Source organism: Oncorhynchus nerka, linkage group LG22 (genome assembly GCF_034236695.1).
Source record: "Oncorhynchus nerka isolate Pitt River linkage group LG22, Oner_Uvic_2.0, whole genome shotgun sequence".
Taxonomy (NCBI): Eukaryota; Metazoa; Chordata; class Actinopteri; order Salmoniformes; family Salmonidae; genus Oncorhynchus; species Oncorhynchus nerka.
Window position 1 is genome coordinate 395,031 of NC_088417.1, and position 14,731 is coordinate 409,761.

Here is a 14,731-nt window from a genome sequence, read left to right on the forward strand (position 1 = left end):
CACACACACACACCCTCCCACACACACACACACCCCTCCCACACACACACCCTCCCACACACACATACCCTCCCACACACACACACCTCCCACACACCCCCCCCATACACCACACACACCCCTCCCACACACACACACCCTCCCACACACACACACCCTTCCACACACCCTCCCTGCCACACACACCCTCCCCACACACACACCCCTTCCCCCACCCTCCCACACACACCCTCCCACACACACACCCTCCCACACACACACACCCTCCCACACACACACCCTCCATCCCACCCCCATACACACCAACACCATTCCACTTACACACACACACCCCTCCCACACACACACACCCCTCCCACACACACACCCCCCCTCCCACACACACACACCTCCCACACACACACACCCTCCCACACACACCCTCCCCACACACACCCCCTCCCACACACACACCTCCCACACACACACACACCTCCCACACACACACACCAAGTCTACCTCCTAGTTATACAGCATCCTCAGACACATCCAATTCAAGTAAACCTTGCTAGAAAATACAATAAATACCCATTCAGAAGCAGTTCTCGACAAACTAACTCTGAAGAACAAAAATATAAATTGTAAAGTTGGAGTTGATACTGGACTCTGTTGATGATGATGACATTTGGTGTTTTGAAGCAGATTTGAAACTGGGATCTTTACAGTAGTAAAGCTCTGCTCGTGCAACAGGGTTGGGCTCCATTTGAATTGAAGTTACGTAAGCTATTTGAATTTAAAATTTAAAAATGTCAAAAAAAAACAGAATTAAATAAATAGCGTTTCATTTTTCAGGGAGACCGAAAGACAATTCTATTGAAACATTTAAAATATGATTGGTGTGGGGCTCCAACCAACCAACCAACCAACCAACCAACCAACCAGGAAAGTGAAAAAACTTTACATCAGTATTGAAATATGAAATACATTTTTATAAAAGAAGGGAGAGGATTATACACATACCAGTGTGGCTGTGTCATTGATAGCTGTCATCCTACTGGGGTTGGTGAATGTTCTAGCACTGCTGGGCTGAGCAGTAGATCGAGGCTTGTATCCACAAAACATCTCTGAGCAGATCGAGGGGAGCAGTAGGATCGAGGAGACAGTAGATCAAGAGCAGTAGGATCGAGGAGCAGTAGGGATCGAGGAGCAGTAGGATCGAGGAGCAGTAGGATCGAAGAGCAGTAGGATCGAAGAGCAGTAGGATCGAGGAGCAGTAGGATCAAGAGCAGTAGGATCGAGGAGCAGTAGGATCGAAGAGCAGTAGGATCGAAGAGCAGTAGTTAGAGGAGCAGTACATCGAGGAGCAGTAGATCGAAGAGCAGTAGGATCGAGGAGCAGTAGGATCGAAGAGCAGTAGGATCGAAGAGCAGTAGTTAGAGGAGCAGTAGTTAGAGGAGCAGTACATCTAGGAGCAGTAGATCGAGGAGCAGTAGGATCGAAGAGCAGTAGGATCAAGAGCAGAGATCAAGGAGCAGTAGATCGAGGAGCAGTAGGATCAAGAGCAGTAGGATCGAAGATCAGTAGTTAGAGGAGCAGTACATCGAGGAGCAGTAGGATCGAAGAGCAGTAGGATCGAGGAGCAGTAGGATCGAGGAGCAGTAGGATCGAGGAGCAGTAGGATCGAGGAGCAGTAGGAACGAAGAGCAGTAGGATCGAAGAGCAGTAGTTAGAGGAGCAGTACATCGAGGAGCAGTAGATCGAGGAGCAGTAGGATCAAAGAGCAGTAGTTAGAAGAGCAGTAGTTAGAGGAGCAGTACATCGAGGAGCAGTAGGATCGAGGAGCAGTAGGATCGAAGAGCAGTAGGATCGAAGAGCAGTAGGATCAAGGAGCAGTAGGATCGAGGAGCAGTAGTTAGAGGAGCAGTAGTTAGAGGAGCAGTAATTAGAGGAGCAGTAGTTAGAGGAGCAGTACATCGAGGAGCAGTAGGATCGAGGAGCAGTAGGATCGAGGAGCAGTAGTTAGAGGAGCAGTAGTTAGAGGAGCAGTAAGTAGAGGAGCAGTAGTTAGAGGAGCAGTACATCGAGGAGCAGTAGGATCGAGGAGCAGTAGGATCGAAGAGCAGTAGGATCGAAGAGCAGTAGGATCGAAGAGCAGTAGGATCGAGGAGCAGTAGGATCGAGGAGCAGTAGTTAGAGGAGCAGTAGTTAGAAGAGCAGTAGGATCGAGGAGCAGTAGGATCGAGGAGCAGTAGTTAGAGGAGCAGTAGTTAGAGGAGCAGTAGGATCGAGGAGCAGTAGGATCGAGGAGCAGTAGTTAGAGGAGCAGTAGTTAGAGGAGCAGTAGGATCGAGGAGCAGTAGTTAGAGGAGCAGTAGTTAGAGGAGCAGTAGGATCGAAGAGCAGTAGGATCGAGGAGCAGTAGGATCGAGGAGCAGTAGATCGAGGAGCAGTAGGATCGAGGAGCAGTAGGATCGAGGAGCAGTAGTTAGAGGAGCAGTAGTTAGAGGAGCAGTACAGTAGTTAGAGGAGCAGTAGTTAGAGGAGCAGTAGGATCGAGGAGCAGTAGTTAGAGGAGCAGTAGGATCGAGGAGCAGTAGTTAGAGGAGCAGTAGGATCGAGGAGCAGTAGTTAGAGGAGCAGTAGTTAGAGGAGCAGTAGGATCGAGGAGCAGTAGTTAGAGGAGCAGTAGTTAGAGAAGCAGTAGTTAGAGAAGCAGTAGTTAGAGAAGCAAAGGTTAGAGGGGAGCAGAAGTTAGAGGGAGCAGTAGGGATCGAGGAGCAGTAGGATCGAGGAGCAGTGAGTTAGGAGGAGCAGTAGGATCGAAGAGCAGTAGGATCGAGGAGCAGTAGTTAGGAGGAGCAGTAGGATAGAGGAGCAGAGTTAGAGGAGCAGTAGGGATCGAGGAGCAGTAGTTAGAGGAGCAGTAGTTAGAGGAGCAGGATCAAGAGCAGTAGGATCGAGAGCAGTAGTTAGAGGAGCAGTAGATCGAGGAGCAGTAGGATCGGGAGAGCAGTAGATCGAGGAGCAGTAGGATCGAGGAGCAGAGATCGAGTGACAGGGATCGAGGAGCAGTAGTTAGAGGAGCAGTAGTTAGAGGAGCAGTACAGTAGTTAGAGGAGCAGTAGTTAGAGGAGCAGTAGGATCGAGGAGCAGTAGTTAGAGGAGCAGTAGTTAGAGGAGCAGTAGGATCGAGGAGCAGTAGTTAGAGGAGCAGTAGGATCGAGGAGCAGTAGTTAGAGGAGCAGTAGTTAGAGGAGCAGTAGGATCGAGGAGCAGTAGGATCGAGGAGCAGTAGTTAGAGGAGCAGTAGTTAGAGAAGCAGTAGTTAGAGAAGCAGTAGTTAGAGAAGCAGTAGTTAGAGGAGCAGTAGTTAGAGGAGCAGTAGGATCGAGGAGCAGTAGGATCGAGGAGCAGTAGTTAGAGGAGCAGTAGGATCGAAGAGCAGTAGGATCGAGGAGCAGTAGTTAGAGGAGCAGTAGTTAGAGGAGCAGTAGGATTGAGGAGCAGTAGTTAGAGGAGCAGTAGTTAGAGGAGCAGTAGTTAGAGGAGCAGTAGTTAGAGGAGCAGTAGTTAGAGGAGCAGTAGTTAGAGGAGCAGTAGGATCGAGGAGCAGTAGTTAGAGGAGCAGTAGTTAGAGGAGCAGTAGTTAGAGGAGCAGTAATTAGAGGAGCAGTAGTTAGAGGAGCAGTAGATCGAGGAGCAGTAGTTAGAGGAGCAGTAGTTAGAGGAGCAGTAGTTAGAGGAGCAGTAGATTGAGGAGCAGTAGATTGAGGAGCAGTAGTTAGAGGAGCAGTAGATTGAGGAGCAGTAGTTAGAGGAGCAGTAGTTAGAGGAGCAGTAGTTAGAGGAGCAGTAGTTAGAGGAGCAGTAGGATCGAGGAGCAGTAGGATCGAGGAGCAGTAGTTAGAGGAGCAGTAGATTGAGGAGCAGTAGATTGAGGAGCAGTAGTTAGAGGAGCAGTAGATTGAGGAGCAGTAGTTAGAGGAGCAGTAGTTAGAGGAGCAGTAGTTAGAGGAGCAGTAGTTAGAGGAGCAGTAGGATCGAGGAGCAGTAGTTAGAGGAGCAGTAGGATCGAGGAGCAGTAGTTAGAGGAGCAGTAGGATCGAGGAGCAGTAGTTAGAGGAGCAGTAGTTAGAGGAGCAGTAGTTAGAGGAGCAGTAGTTAGAGGAGCAGTAGTTAGAGGAGCAGTAGGATCGAGGAGCAGTAGTTAGAGGAGCAGTAGTTAGAGAAGCAGTAGTTAGAGAAGCAGTAGTTAGAAGAGCAGTAGTTAGAGGAGCAGTAGTTAGAGGAGCAGTAGGATCGAGGAGCAGTAGGATCGAGGAGCAGTAGTTAGAGGAGCAGTAGTTAGAGGAGCAGTAGGATCGAAGAGCAGTAGGATCGAGGAGCAGTAGTTAGAGGAGCAGTAGTTAGAGGAGCAGTAGTTAGAGGAGCAGTAGTTAGAGGAGCAGTAGGATTGAGGAGCAGTAGATCGAGGAGCAGTAGTTAGAGGAGCAGTAGTTAGAGGAGCAGTAGTTAGAGGAGCAGTAGGATCGAGGAGCAGTAGTTAGAGGAGCAGTAGTTAGAGGAGCAGTAGTTAGAGGAGCAGTAATTAGAGGAGCAGTAGTTAGAGGAGCAGTAGTTAGAGGAGCAGTAGTTAGAGGAGCAGTAGTTAGAGGAGCAGTAGTTAGAGGAGCAGTAGTTAGAGGAGCAGTAGTTAGAGGAGCAGTAGGATCGAGGAGCAGCAGTTAGAGGAGCAGTAGTTAGAGGAGCAGTAGTTAGAGGAGCAGTAGTTAGAGGAGCAGTAGTTAGAGGAGCAGTAGGATCGAGGAGCAGTAGGATCGAGGAGCAGTAGGATCGAGGAGCAGTAGTTAGAGGAGCAGTAGTTAGAGGAGCAGTAGTTAGAGGAGCAGTAGATCGAGGAGCAGTAGTTAGAGGAGCAGTAGTTAGAGGAGCAGTAGTTAGAGGAGCAGTAGTTAGAGGAGCAGTAGATAGAGGAGCAGTAGGATCGAGGAGCAGTCGAGGAGCAGAGTTAGAGGAGCAGTAGGATCGGGAGCAGTAGTGACTAGGGAGCAGTAGTTAGAGGAGCAGTAGTTAGAGGAGCAGTAGTTAGAGGAGCAGTAGGATTGAGGAGCAGTAGATCGAGGAGCAGTAGTTAGAGGAGCAGTAGTTAGAGGAGCAGTAGTTAGAGGAGCAGTAGGATCGAGGAGCAGTAGTTAGAGGAGCAGTAGTTAGAGGAGCAGTAATTAGAGGAGCAGTAGTTAGAGGAGCAGTAGATCGAGGAGCAGTAGTTAGAGGAGCAGTAGTTAGAGGAGCAGTAGTTAGAGGAGCAGTAGATTGAGGAGCAGTAGATTGAGGAGCAGTAGTTAGAGGAGCAGTAGTTAGAGGAGCAGTAGTTAGAAGAGCAGTAGGATCGAGGAGCAGCAGTTAGAGGAGCAGTAGTTAGAGGAGCAGTAGTTAGAGGAGCAGTAGTTAGAGGAGCAGTAGGATCGAGGAGCAGTAGGATCGAGGAGCAGTAGGATCGAGGAGCAGTAGATCAAGGAGCAGTAGGATCGAGGAGCAATAGGATCGAGGAGCAGTAGGATCGAGGAGCAGTAGTTAGAGGAGCAGTAGTTAGAGGAGCAGTACAGTAGTTAGAGGAGCAGTAGTTAGAGGAGCAGTAGATCAGAGAGCAGTAGTTAGAGGAGCAGTAGGATCGGGGAGGACCCATAGTTAGAGGAGCAGAGGACTGAGAGCAGTAGGACCTGAGGTGCAGGATCGAGGAGCAGCAGGATCAGGAGCCAGTATTGCGAGGACCGGATGATTACAGCCAGATGACAAGAGCTAGATGAGCTGTTATGATCCAAATATTGCTATGAACCACAAGTCATCACTTTCCAGATATTGCAGCCAGATGACACAGCCAGATGACAGCAGGACTGGATGGACATAAGATCCATGACAAGAACAGATGACACAGCCAGCGACAGCAGCCAGATGACATGATCCATATTGGCACAGATGGCTGCTAGACAGATGATGCACAGATGTATTGGCAACTAGATGACAGCAGCCAGATGAGCAGAATAGAGGAGCAGTAGTTAGAGGAGCAGTAGTTAGAGAGAAGCTAGATGTATTGAGTAGTTGTGAGGATCAGGATCAGCAGTTAGAGGAGCAGTAGTTAGAGGAGCAGTAGTTAGAGGGCAGTCAGAGGAGCAGTAGGATCGAGGAGCAGTAGGATCGAGGAGCAGTAGTTAGAGGAGCAGTAGTTAGAGGAGCAGTAGTTGTGAGTGACAGTAGACGAGGAGCGTGGCTAGAGGAGCAGTAGTTAGAGGAGCAGCAGCTTAGAGGAGCAGCAGTTGAGGAGCAGTAGGATCGAGGAGCAGCAGTTAGAGGAGCAGTAGTTAGAGGACAGTAAATTAGAGGAGCAGTAGTTAGAGGAGCAGTAGGATCGAGGAGCAGTAGGATCGAGGAGCAGTAGGATCGAGGAGCAGTAGTTAGAGGAGCAGTAGTTAGAGGAGCAGTAGGATCGAGGAGCAGTAGGATCGAGGGGCAGTAGATTGAGGAGCAGTAGGATCGAGGGGCAGTAGATCGAGGAGCAGTAGGATCGAGGAGCAGTAGGATCGAGGAGCAGTAGATCGAGGAGCAGTAGGATCGAGGAGCAGTAGGATCGAGGAGCAGTAGGATCGAGGGGCAGTAGATCGAGGAGCAGTAGTATCGAGGGGCAGTAGATCGAGGAGCAGTAGGATCGAGGGAGCAGTAGGATCGAGGAGCAGCAGATCGAGGAGTTGTAGGATCGAGGAGCAGTAGATCGAGGAGCAGTAGGATCGAGGAGCAGTGGATCGAGGAGTAGGATCGAGAGAGTAGGAGGATCGAGGAGCAGTAGATCGAGGAGCAGTAGATCGAGGAGCAGTAGGATCGAGGAGCAGTAGGATCAAGAGCAGTGTTCGAGGAGCACGCTTTCCTTTTGGATCACTACTTTTGACCAAACTCCAATGGGGTCTGCCCAAAGTAGTACACTATATAGGGAAGTGTCTAAAGTAGTACTATATAGGGAATAGGGTCTAAAGTAGTGCACTATAGGAATAAGTTCTAAAGTAGTGCACTATGTAGGAATAAGTTCTGTAAGTAGTACTATGGTAGGGAATAAGTTCTAAAGTAGTGCACTATGTAGGGAATAGGGAACCATTTGGGACGCATGTTGATCATCAGCTGGAGTTTAAGGTCACTAGATACAAACCACACAGTAGTTAGAGGAGCAGTAGTTAGAGGAGCAGTAGTTAGAGGAGCAAAAGGTCACTAGATACAAACCACACAGTATTCAGCACAGTATTCAGCACAGTATTCAGCACGGTATTCAGCACGGTATTCAGCACGGTATTCAGCACGGTATTCAGCACAGTATTCAGCACAGTATTCAGCACAGTATTCAGCACAGTATTCAGCACAGTATTCAGCACAGTATTCAGCACAGTATTCAGCACAGTATTCAGCACAGTATTCAGCACAGTATTCAGCACAGTATTCAGCATGGCATATTTTGTGTTGACAGAGATGCAAATTAAAATGTTAAACTGGCATTTCAACCAAAAGCAAAGCGATCTGTCTGATGTAAGAGGAAGTTCTGAGAAGCGCCGTGTTGAGGACATCATCAGTTCAATATCTCTACCAAATCAGAGCCGTACGGTACCGATAACACACTGCTATGACAGGCTAGAGGGAAGCACAGGGGACGGACGGGGTGGCACGAGGATACTAAACCTCTGTTTGTGCCAGTCTTGCCATCTCCTATGGTCATTGTTTGGCATGATAGCAGACAGACCAGCCTAAGCCATGAGTTAAACCTGGCATTCTTTAAATCTAAGTACAGAGTTGGCTGTCACTTTTCAAGACAATGTTGTATCACACTGAAGACAGAGGCGTTAGAACGCACAGGGAGGAAATTTCTTATGAAAGACGAGGCTTTTGTAGATGGCCTGTAACCAAAACTCCTGCCCTCTCCAGACAACTACGACCTTTCTCACACCAACCCATGCCAGCCTCCAGATAACAACACAACCCCTCCAGATAACCACACAACTCCTCATCTCTATCCCTCTCTCTCTCCCTTCACCCTATCCCCCTCTCTCCCCTTACATCTACCTCTCTCTCTCGGCTCTCCTTAACCCTCTCCTACCTCTACCCTCGCTCTCCCAACCCTCCCCTCAAAACTCTGCACTCTCTCCCTACCTCTACCCTCTTCTCAATCCCCCAAACCCTTTCCCTACCTTTGCCCCTCACTCCCCACCTATAATTCTCCCCCCACCCCTTATCCCTCTCCCCTCCCACCTCTGTCCCTCTCTCTCCCTACCTCCAACTTTCCCCACCTCTTCTTCCCTCTCCTCCTTTTTCCATTCTCTCCTGTTCCTCTCTCCTGGTCCTCATGTTCTCTCCTCTCCTCCTGTTCCCTCCCCTCCTCTCCTGTTCCATCCTCTCCTCTCCTGTTCCCTCCTCTCCATTCCCTCCCTCCTCTCCCTCTCCTGTTGCCTCCTCCTCTCCTGTTCCCTCCCCTCCTCTCCTGTTCTCCTCTCCTGTTCCCTCCTCTCCTGTTCCCTCCCCTCCTGTTCCTCCTCCTCTCCTGTTCCCCCTCCCTCCCTCATTCCCTCTTCCTCCTCTCCTCCTCTCCTATTCCCTCTCCTGTTCTCTCCTCTCCTGTTCCCTCCTCTCCTCTCCTGTTCTCCTTCTCCTCCTCCTGTTCCTCCTCTCCCTCCCCTGTTCCCTCCTCTCCTCTCCTGTTCTTCTCCTCTCCTATTCCCTCCTCTCCTCTCCTGTTGCCTCCCTCCTCTCCTGTTCCCTCCTCTCCTCTCCCTGTTCCCTCCCCTCCTTCTCCCTGTTCTCTCCTCCTGTTCCCTCCTCTCCTCCTCCTGTTCCCTCCCCTCCTCTCCTGTTCCCTCCCTCCTCTCCTGTTCCCTCCCCCTCCTCTCCTGTTCCCTCCCTCCCTTCTCCCTGTTCCCTCCTCTCCTCCTGTTCTCTCCTCTCCTCTCTGTTCTGTTCTCTCCTCTCCTGTTCTGTTCTCTCCTCTCCTGTTCCCTCCTCTCCTCTCCTGTTCCCTCCCCTCCTCTCCTGTTCCCTCCACTCTCCCTGTTCCTTCCTCTCTCCTGTTCCCTCCTCTCCTCTCCTGTTCCCTCCCCCCTGTTCTCCCTCTCCTGTTCCCTCCCCTCCCTCCTCTCCTGTTCCCTCCCCTCCTCCTCTCCTGTTCCCTCCTCTCTCCCTGTTCCCTCCTCCTCTCCCTGTCCTCCCTCCTGTTCCCCTCCTCTCCTCCTCCCTCCTCTCCTGTTCTCCTCCCTCTCCTGTTCCTTCCCTCTCCTGTTCCCTCCTCCTCCTCCTGTTCTCTCCTCTCCTGTTCCCTCCCCTCCTCCCTCTCTTGTTGTTCTCTCCTCTCCTGTTCCCTCCTCCCTTCCTGTTCCCTCCTCCCCTCCTCTCTTGTTCCTCCCCCTCTCTTGTTCCTTCCTCCTGTTCCCTTCATCTCCTCTCTCTTTTTGTTCCCTCCCTCCTCCCCTCTCTTGTTCCCTCTCTCTCCTCTCCTTGTTCCTCCCTCTCCTCTCCTGTTCCTCCCTCTCCTGTTCCTCCTCTCCTGTTCCCTCCTCTCCTGTTCCCTCCTCCCTCTCCTGTTCCCTCCCTCCTCTCCTGTTCCCTCCCCTCCTGTTCTTCCCCCTCCTGTTCTCTCCTCTCCTGTTCCCTCCTCTCCTCTCTTCTTTGTTCCCTCTCTTCCTCTCCTGTTCCCTCCCTCTCCTCCTGTTCCTCCCTCCTCTCTTGTTCCTCTCCCTCTCTTGTTCCCTCCTCCTGTTCCCCATCTCCTCTCTTGTTCCCTCCCTCCTCCCCTCTCTTGTTCCCCTCTCCCTTCCCTCCTCCTCTCCTCTCCTGTTCCCTCTCCTCTCCCTGTTCCCTCCTCTCCTCTCCTGTTCCCTCCCCTCCTCTCCTGTTCCCTCCCCTCCTCTCCTGTTCCCTCCTCCTGTTCTCTCCTCCCTGTCTCTCCTCCTCTCCTGTTCCCTCCTCTCCTCTCTTGTTCCCTCTTCTCTCTCTCCTGTTCCCTCCTCTCCTGCTTCCTCCTCCTCTCCTGTTCCCTACCCCTCCTGTCTCCCCTACCCTCCTCTTCTGTTCCCTCCTCTCCTCTCTTGTTCCCTCTTTCTCTCTTTGTTCTCCTCTCCCTCCTCTCTCCTGTTCCCTCCCTCTCCTCTCCTGTTCCCTCCTCTCCTCTCCTGTCCCCTCCTCTCCTCCCTCCCCTCCTCTCCTGTTCCTTCCCTCCCTCCTGTCCCCTCCTCTCCTCTCCCTGTCCCCTCCTCTCCTGTTCTCTCCCTCCTCCTCTCCTGTTCCCTCCCCCTCTCCTGTTCCCTCCTCCTCTCCTGTTCCCTCCCCTCCTCTCCCTGTTCCCTCCTCTCTCCTCTCCTGTTCCCTCCTCTCCTCTCCTGTTCCCTCCTCTCCCTTCCTGTTCCCTCCCCTCCTCTCCCTGTTCCCTCCCTCCTCCCTGTTCCCTCCCTCCTCCTCTCCTGTTCCCTCCTCTCCTGTTCCCTCCTCCTCTCCTGTTCCTCCTCTCCTCTCCTGTTCCCTCTCCTCTCCTGTTCCCTCCTCTCCTCTCCTGTTCCCTCCTCCCTCTCCTGTTCCCTCCTCCTCTCCTGTTCCTCCTCTCCTCTCTTTGTTTCCTCCTTCCTGTTCCCTCCTCTCCTCTTGTTCCTCTCTCCTCTTCTGTTCCCCTCCTCTCCTGTTCCCTCATGTCCTCTCTTGTTCCTCCCCTCCTCCCCCTCTCTTGTTCTCTCCCCTGTTCCATCCTTTCCTCCTGTTCCCTCCCTTTCCTCTCTCTTGTTCCCTCCCTCTCCTCTCCTGTTCCCTCCCTCTCCTCTTGTTCCCTCCCCCTCCTCCCCTCTTTGTTCCCTCTCCTCTCCTGTTCCCTCCTCTCCTCTCCTGTTCCCTCCTCTCCTCCTGTTCCCTCCCTCCTCTCCTGATCCCTCCTCTCTCCTGATCCCTCCTCCTGTTCCTCCTCTCTCTTCTGTTCCCTCCCTCTCCTATTCCTCATCTCCCTCTCTTGTTCCCTCCCCTCCTCCTCTTTGTTCTCTCTCCTCTCCTCTCCTGTTCTCTCCTCCCTGTTCCCTCCCCTCTCTCTTGTTCCCTCGTCCTGTTCCCTCATCTCCTCTCTCTTCTTGTTCCCTCCCTCCTCCCCTCTCTTTGTTCCCTCCCTCTTCCTGTTCCCTCCCTCCTCTCCTGTTCCCTCCTCCTCTCCTGTTCCTCCCCTCCTCTCCTGTTCCCTCCTCTCCTCTCTTGTTCCCTTCCTCTCCTGTTCCCTCCCCTCCTCTTTGTTCCTCCTCCTGTTCCCTCTCCTCTTCTGTTCCCTCCTCTCCTGTTCCCTCATCTCCTCTCTTGTTCCCTCCTCCTCCCCTCTCTTGTTCCCTCTCCTGTTCCCTCCCTCTCCTGTTCCTGTCTCCTCCTCTCTTTGTTCCTCTCCTGTTCCCTCCTCCTGTTCCCTCCCCTCTCCTTCCCTTCCCTCATCTCCTTTGTTCCCTCCTCCTCCCCTCTCTTTGTTCCCTCCCTCCTCTCCTGTTCCCTCCTCTCTCCTGTTCCTCCTCTCCTCCCCTCTGTTCCCTCCTCTCCTCCTCTTTGTTCTCTCCCTCCCCTCTCTTGTTCCCTCCCTCTCCTCTCCTGTTCCCTCCTCTCCTTTTCCCTCATCTCCTCTCTTGTTCCCTCCCCTCCTCCTCTTGTTCTCTTCCTCTCCTCTCCTGTTCCCTCCTCCCTCTCCTTTTCCTCATCTCCTCCTCTTGTTCCCTCCCTCTCCCCTCTCTCTGTTCCCTCCTCTCCTCCCTGTTCCCCCCTCTCCTCTCCTGTTCCTCCTCTCCTCCCTCTCTTGTTCCCTCCTCTCCTCTCCTGTTCCCCTCCTCTCCTCTCCTGTCCCTCCTCTCCTCTCCTGTTCCCTCCCTCTTCTCTCCTGTTCCCTCCCTCCTCCTGTTCCCTCCTCTCCTCTCCTGTTCCCTCCCTCTCCTCTCCTGTTCCCTCCTCTCCTCTCCTGTTCCCTACACCCTCCTGTTCTCTCCTCCTCTCCTGTTCCCTCCTCCTTCTCTTGTTCCCTCTTTCTCTTGTTCTCTTCCTCTCCTGTTCTCTCCTGTCTCTCCTCTCCTCTCCTGATCCCTCCTTCCTCTCATGATCCCTCCTCTCCTGTTCCCTCCTCTCCTCCCTGTTCCCCTCCTCCTCCTCTCCTCTCCTGTTCACTCCCCTCCTCTCCTCTCCTGTTCCCTCCCCTCCTCTCCTGATCCCTCCTCTCCTCTCCTGATCCCTCCTCTCCTCTCTTGTTCCCTCCTCTCCTCTCTTGTTCCCTCCTCTCCTCTCTTGTTCCCTCCTCTCCTCTCTTGTTCCCTCCTCCTGTTCCCTCTCCTCTCTTGTTCCCTCCTCTTGTTCCCTCCTCCCCTCTCTTGTTCCCTCCTCCCCTCTCTTGTTCCCTCCTCTCCTCTCTTGTTCCCTCCTCTCCTCTCTTGTTCCCTCCTCTCCTCTCTTGTTCCCTCCTCCTGTTCCCTCCTCTCCTCTCTTGTTCCCTCCTCTTGTTCCCTCCTCCCCTCTCTTGTTCCCTCCTCCCCTCTCTTGTTCCCTCCTCTCCTCTCCTGTTCCCTCTTCCCCTCTCTTGTTCCCTCCTCTCCTCTCCTGTTCCCTCCTCTCCTCTCCCTCTGTTCCCTCCTCTCCTCCCCTTCTTGTTCCCTCCTCTCCTCTCCTCCCCTCCCTTCCTCTCCTGTTCCCTCCTCTCCCTCCTGTTCCCTCCTTCCTCCTCCCCTCCTGTTCCCTCTCCTCCTCTCCTGTTCCCTCCTTCCTCTCCTGTTCCCTCCTCTCCCCTCTCCTGTTCCCTCCTTCCTCCCTGTTCCCTCCTCTCCTCTCCTGTTCCCCTCCCTCTTCTCTCCTGTTCCTCCTCTCCTCTCCTGTTCCCTCCTCTTCTCTCCTGTTCCCTCCTCTCTCCCTGTTCCCTACCCCCTCCTGTTCTCTCCCCTCCTCTCCTGTTCCCTCCTCTCCTCTCTTGTTCCCTCTTTCTTGTTCTCTCCTCTCCTGTTCTCTCCTGTTCCCTCCTCTCCTCTCCTGATCCCTCCTCTCCTCTCATGATCCCTCCTCTCCTCTCCTGTTCCCTCCTCTCCTCTCCTGTTCCCTCCCCTCCTCTCCTCTCCTGTTCCCTCCCCTCCTCTCCTCTCCTGTTCCCTCCCCTCCTCTCCTGATCCCTCCTCTCCTCTCCTGATCCCTCCTCTCCTCTCTTGTTCCCTCCTCTCCTCTCTTGTTCCCTCCTCTCCTCTCTTGTTCTCCTCCTCTCTTGTTCCCTCCTCCTGTTCTCTCTCCTGTTCCCTCCTCTTGTTCCCTCCTCCCCTCTCTTGTTCCCTCCTCCCCTTGTTCCTCCTCCCTCTCTTGTTCCCCTCTCCTCTTGTTCCCTCCTCTCCTTCTTTGTTCCTCCTCCCCTCTCTTGTTCCCTCCTCCCCTCTCTTGTTCCCTCCTCCCCTCTCTTGTTCCCTCCTCTCCTCTCTTGTTCCCTCCTCTCCTCTCTTGTTCCCTCTTCCCCTCTCTTGTTCCCTCCTCTCCTCTCCTGTTCCCTCCCTCCTCTCTTGTTCCCTCCTCTCCTCTCTTGTTCCCTCCTCTCCTCTCTTGTTCCCTCCTCTCCTCTCTTGTTACCTCCTCCTGTTCCCTCCTGTCCTCTCTTGTTCCCTCCTCCTGTTCCCTCCTGTCCTCTCTTGTTCCCTCCTCTTGTTCCCTCCCCTCCTCTCCTCTCTTGTTCCCTCCTCCCCTCTCTTGTTCCCTCCTCTCCTCTCTTGTTCCCTCCTCTCCTCTCTTGTTCCCTCCTCTCCTGTTCCCTCCCCTCCTCTCCTCTCTTGTTCCCTCACCTCCTCTCTTGTTCCCTCACCTCCTCTCCTCTCTTGTTCCCTCCTCTCTTGTTCCCTCCTCTCTCGTTCCCTCCTCTCCCGTTCCCTCCTCTCCCGTTCCCTCCTCTCCCGTTCCCTCCTCTCCTCTCCCGTTCCCTCCTCCTGTTCCCTTCCATCCTCTCCTGTTCCCTCCTCTCCTCTCCTGTTCCCTCCTCTCCTCTCCTGTTCCCTCCTCTCCTCTCCTGTTCCCTCCTCTCCTCTCCTGTTCCCTCCTCTCCTCTCCTGTTCCCTCCTCTCCTCTCCTGTTCCCTTCCATCCTCTCTAGCTCTTTATTCTTTCTGCTCTTTGTTTTATTGGGTCATTTTCCATTCCTCCTATCCTCAGAATTCCCCATTCATCTTCCCTCTGTCCGGTCCAACTCACCCCAGCTGGAGAAGACATCATCACGCCATTGCAGCCTGAACCAGCCTTCTGAATCTTTACCATTGTTGGCTGGCTTGGTATCTCACTGAACCCCCCGACCATATAACTGCTGTTGGCTGGCTTGGTAGCTCACTGAACCCCCCCGACCATGTGACTGCTGTTGGCTGGCTTGGTGCATCTCACTGAACCCCTGACCATGTGACTGCTGTTGGCTGGCTTGGTATCTCACTGAACCCCCGACCGTGTGACTGCTGTTGGCTGGCTTGGTAGCTCACTGAACCCCGACCATGTGACTGCTGTTGGCTGGCTTGACAGCTCACTGAACCCTTAGCCTCTGACCTCAATAGACAGAACAGATAGGAGAGCAGAGCTCCAGAAACAAATGAAAATTGACCTTCTCTCTTGTTCCCTCCTCTCCTGTTCCTCCCTCTCTCCTGTTCCCTCCCTCCCTCTCCCTGTTCCCTCTCCCTCCTCTCTGTTCCTCCCCTCCTCTCCTCTCTTGTTCCCTCCTCTCCTGTTCCCTC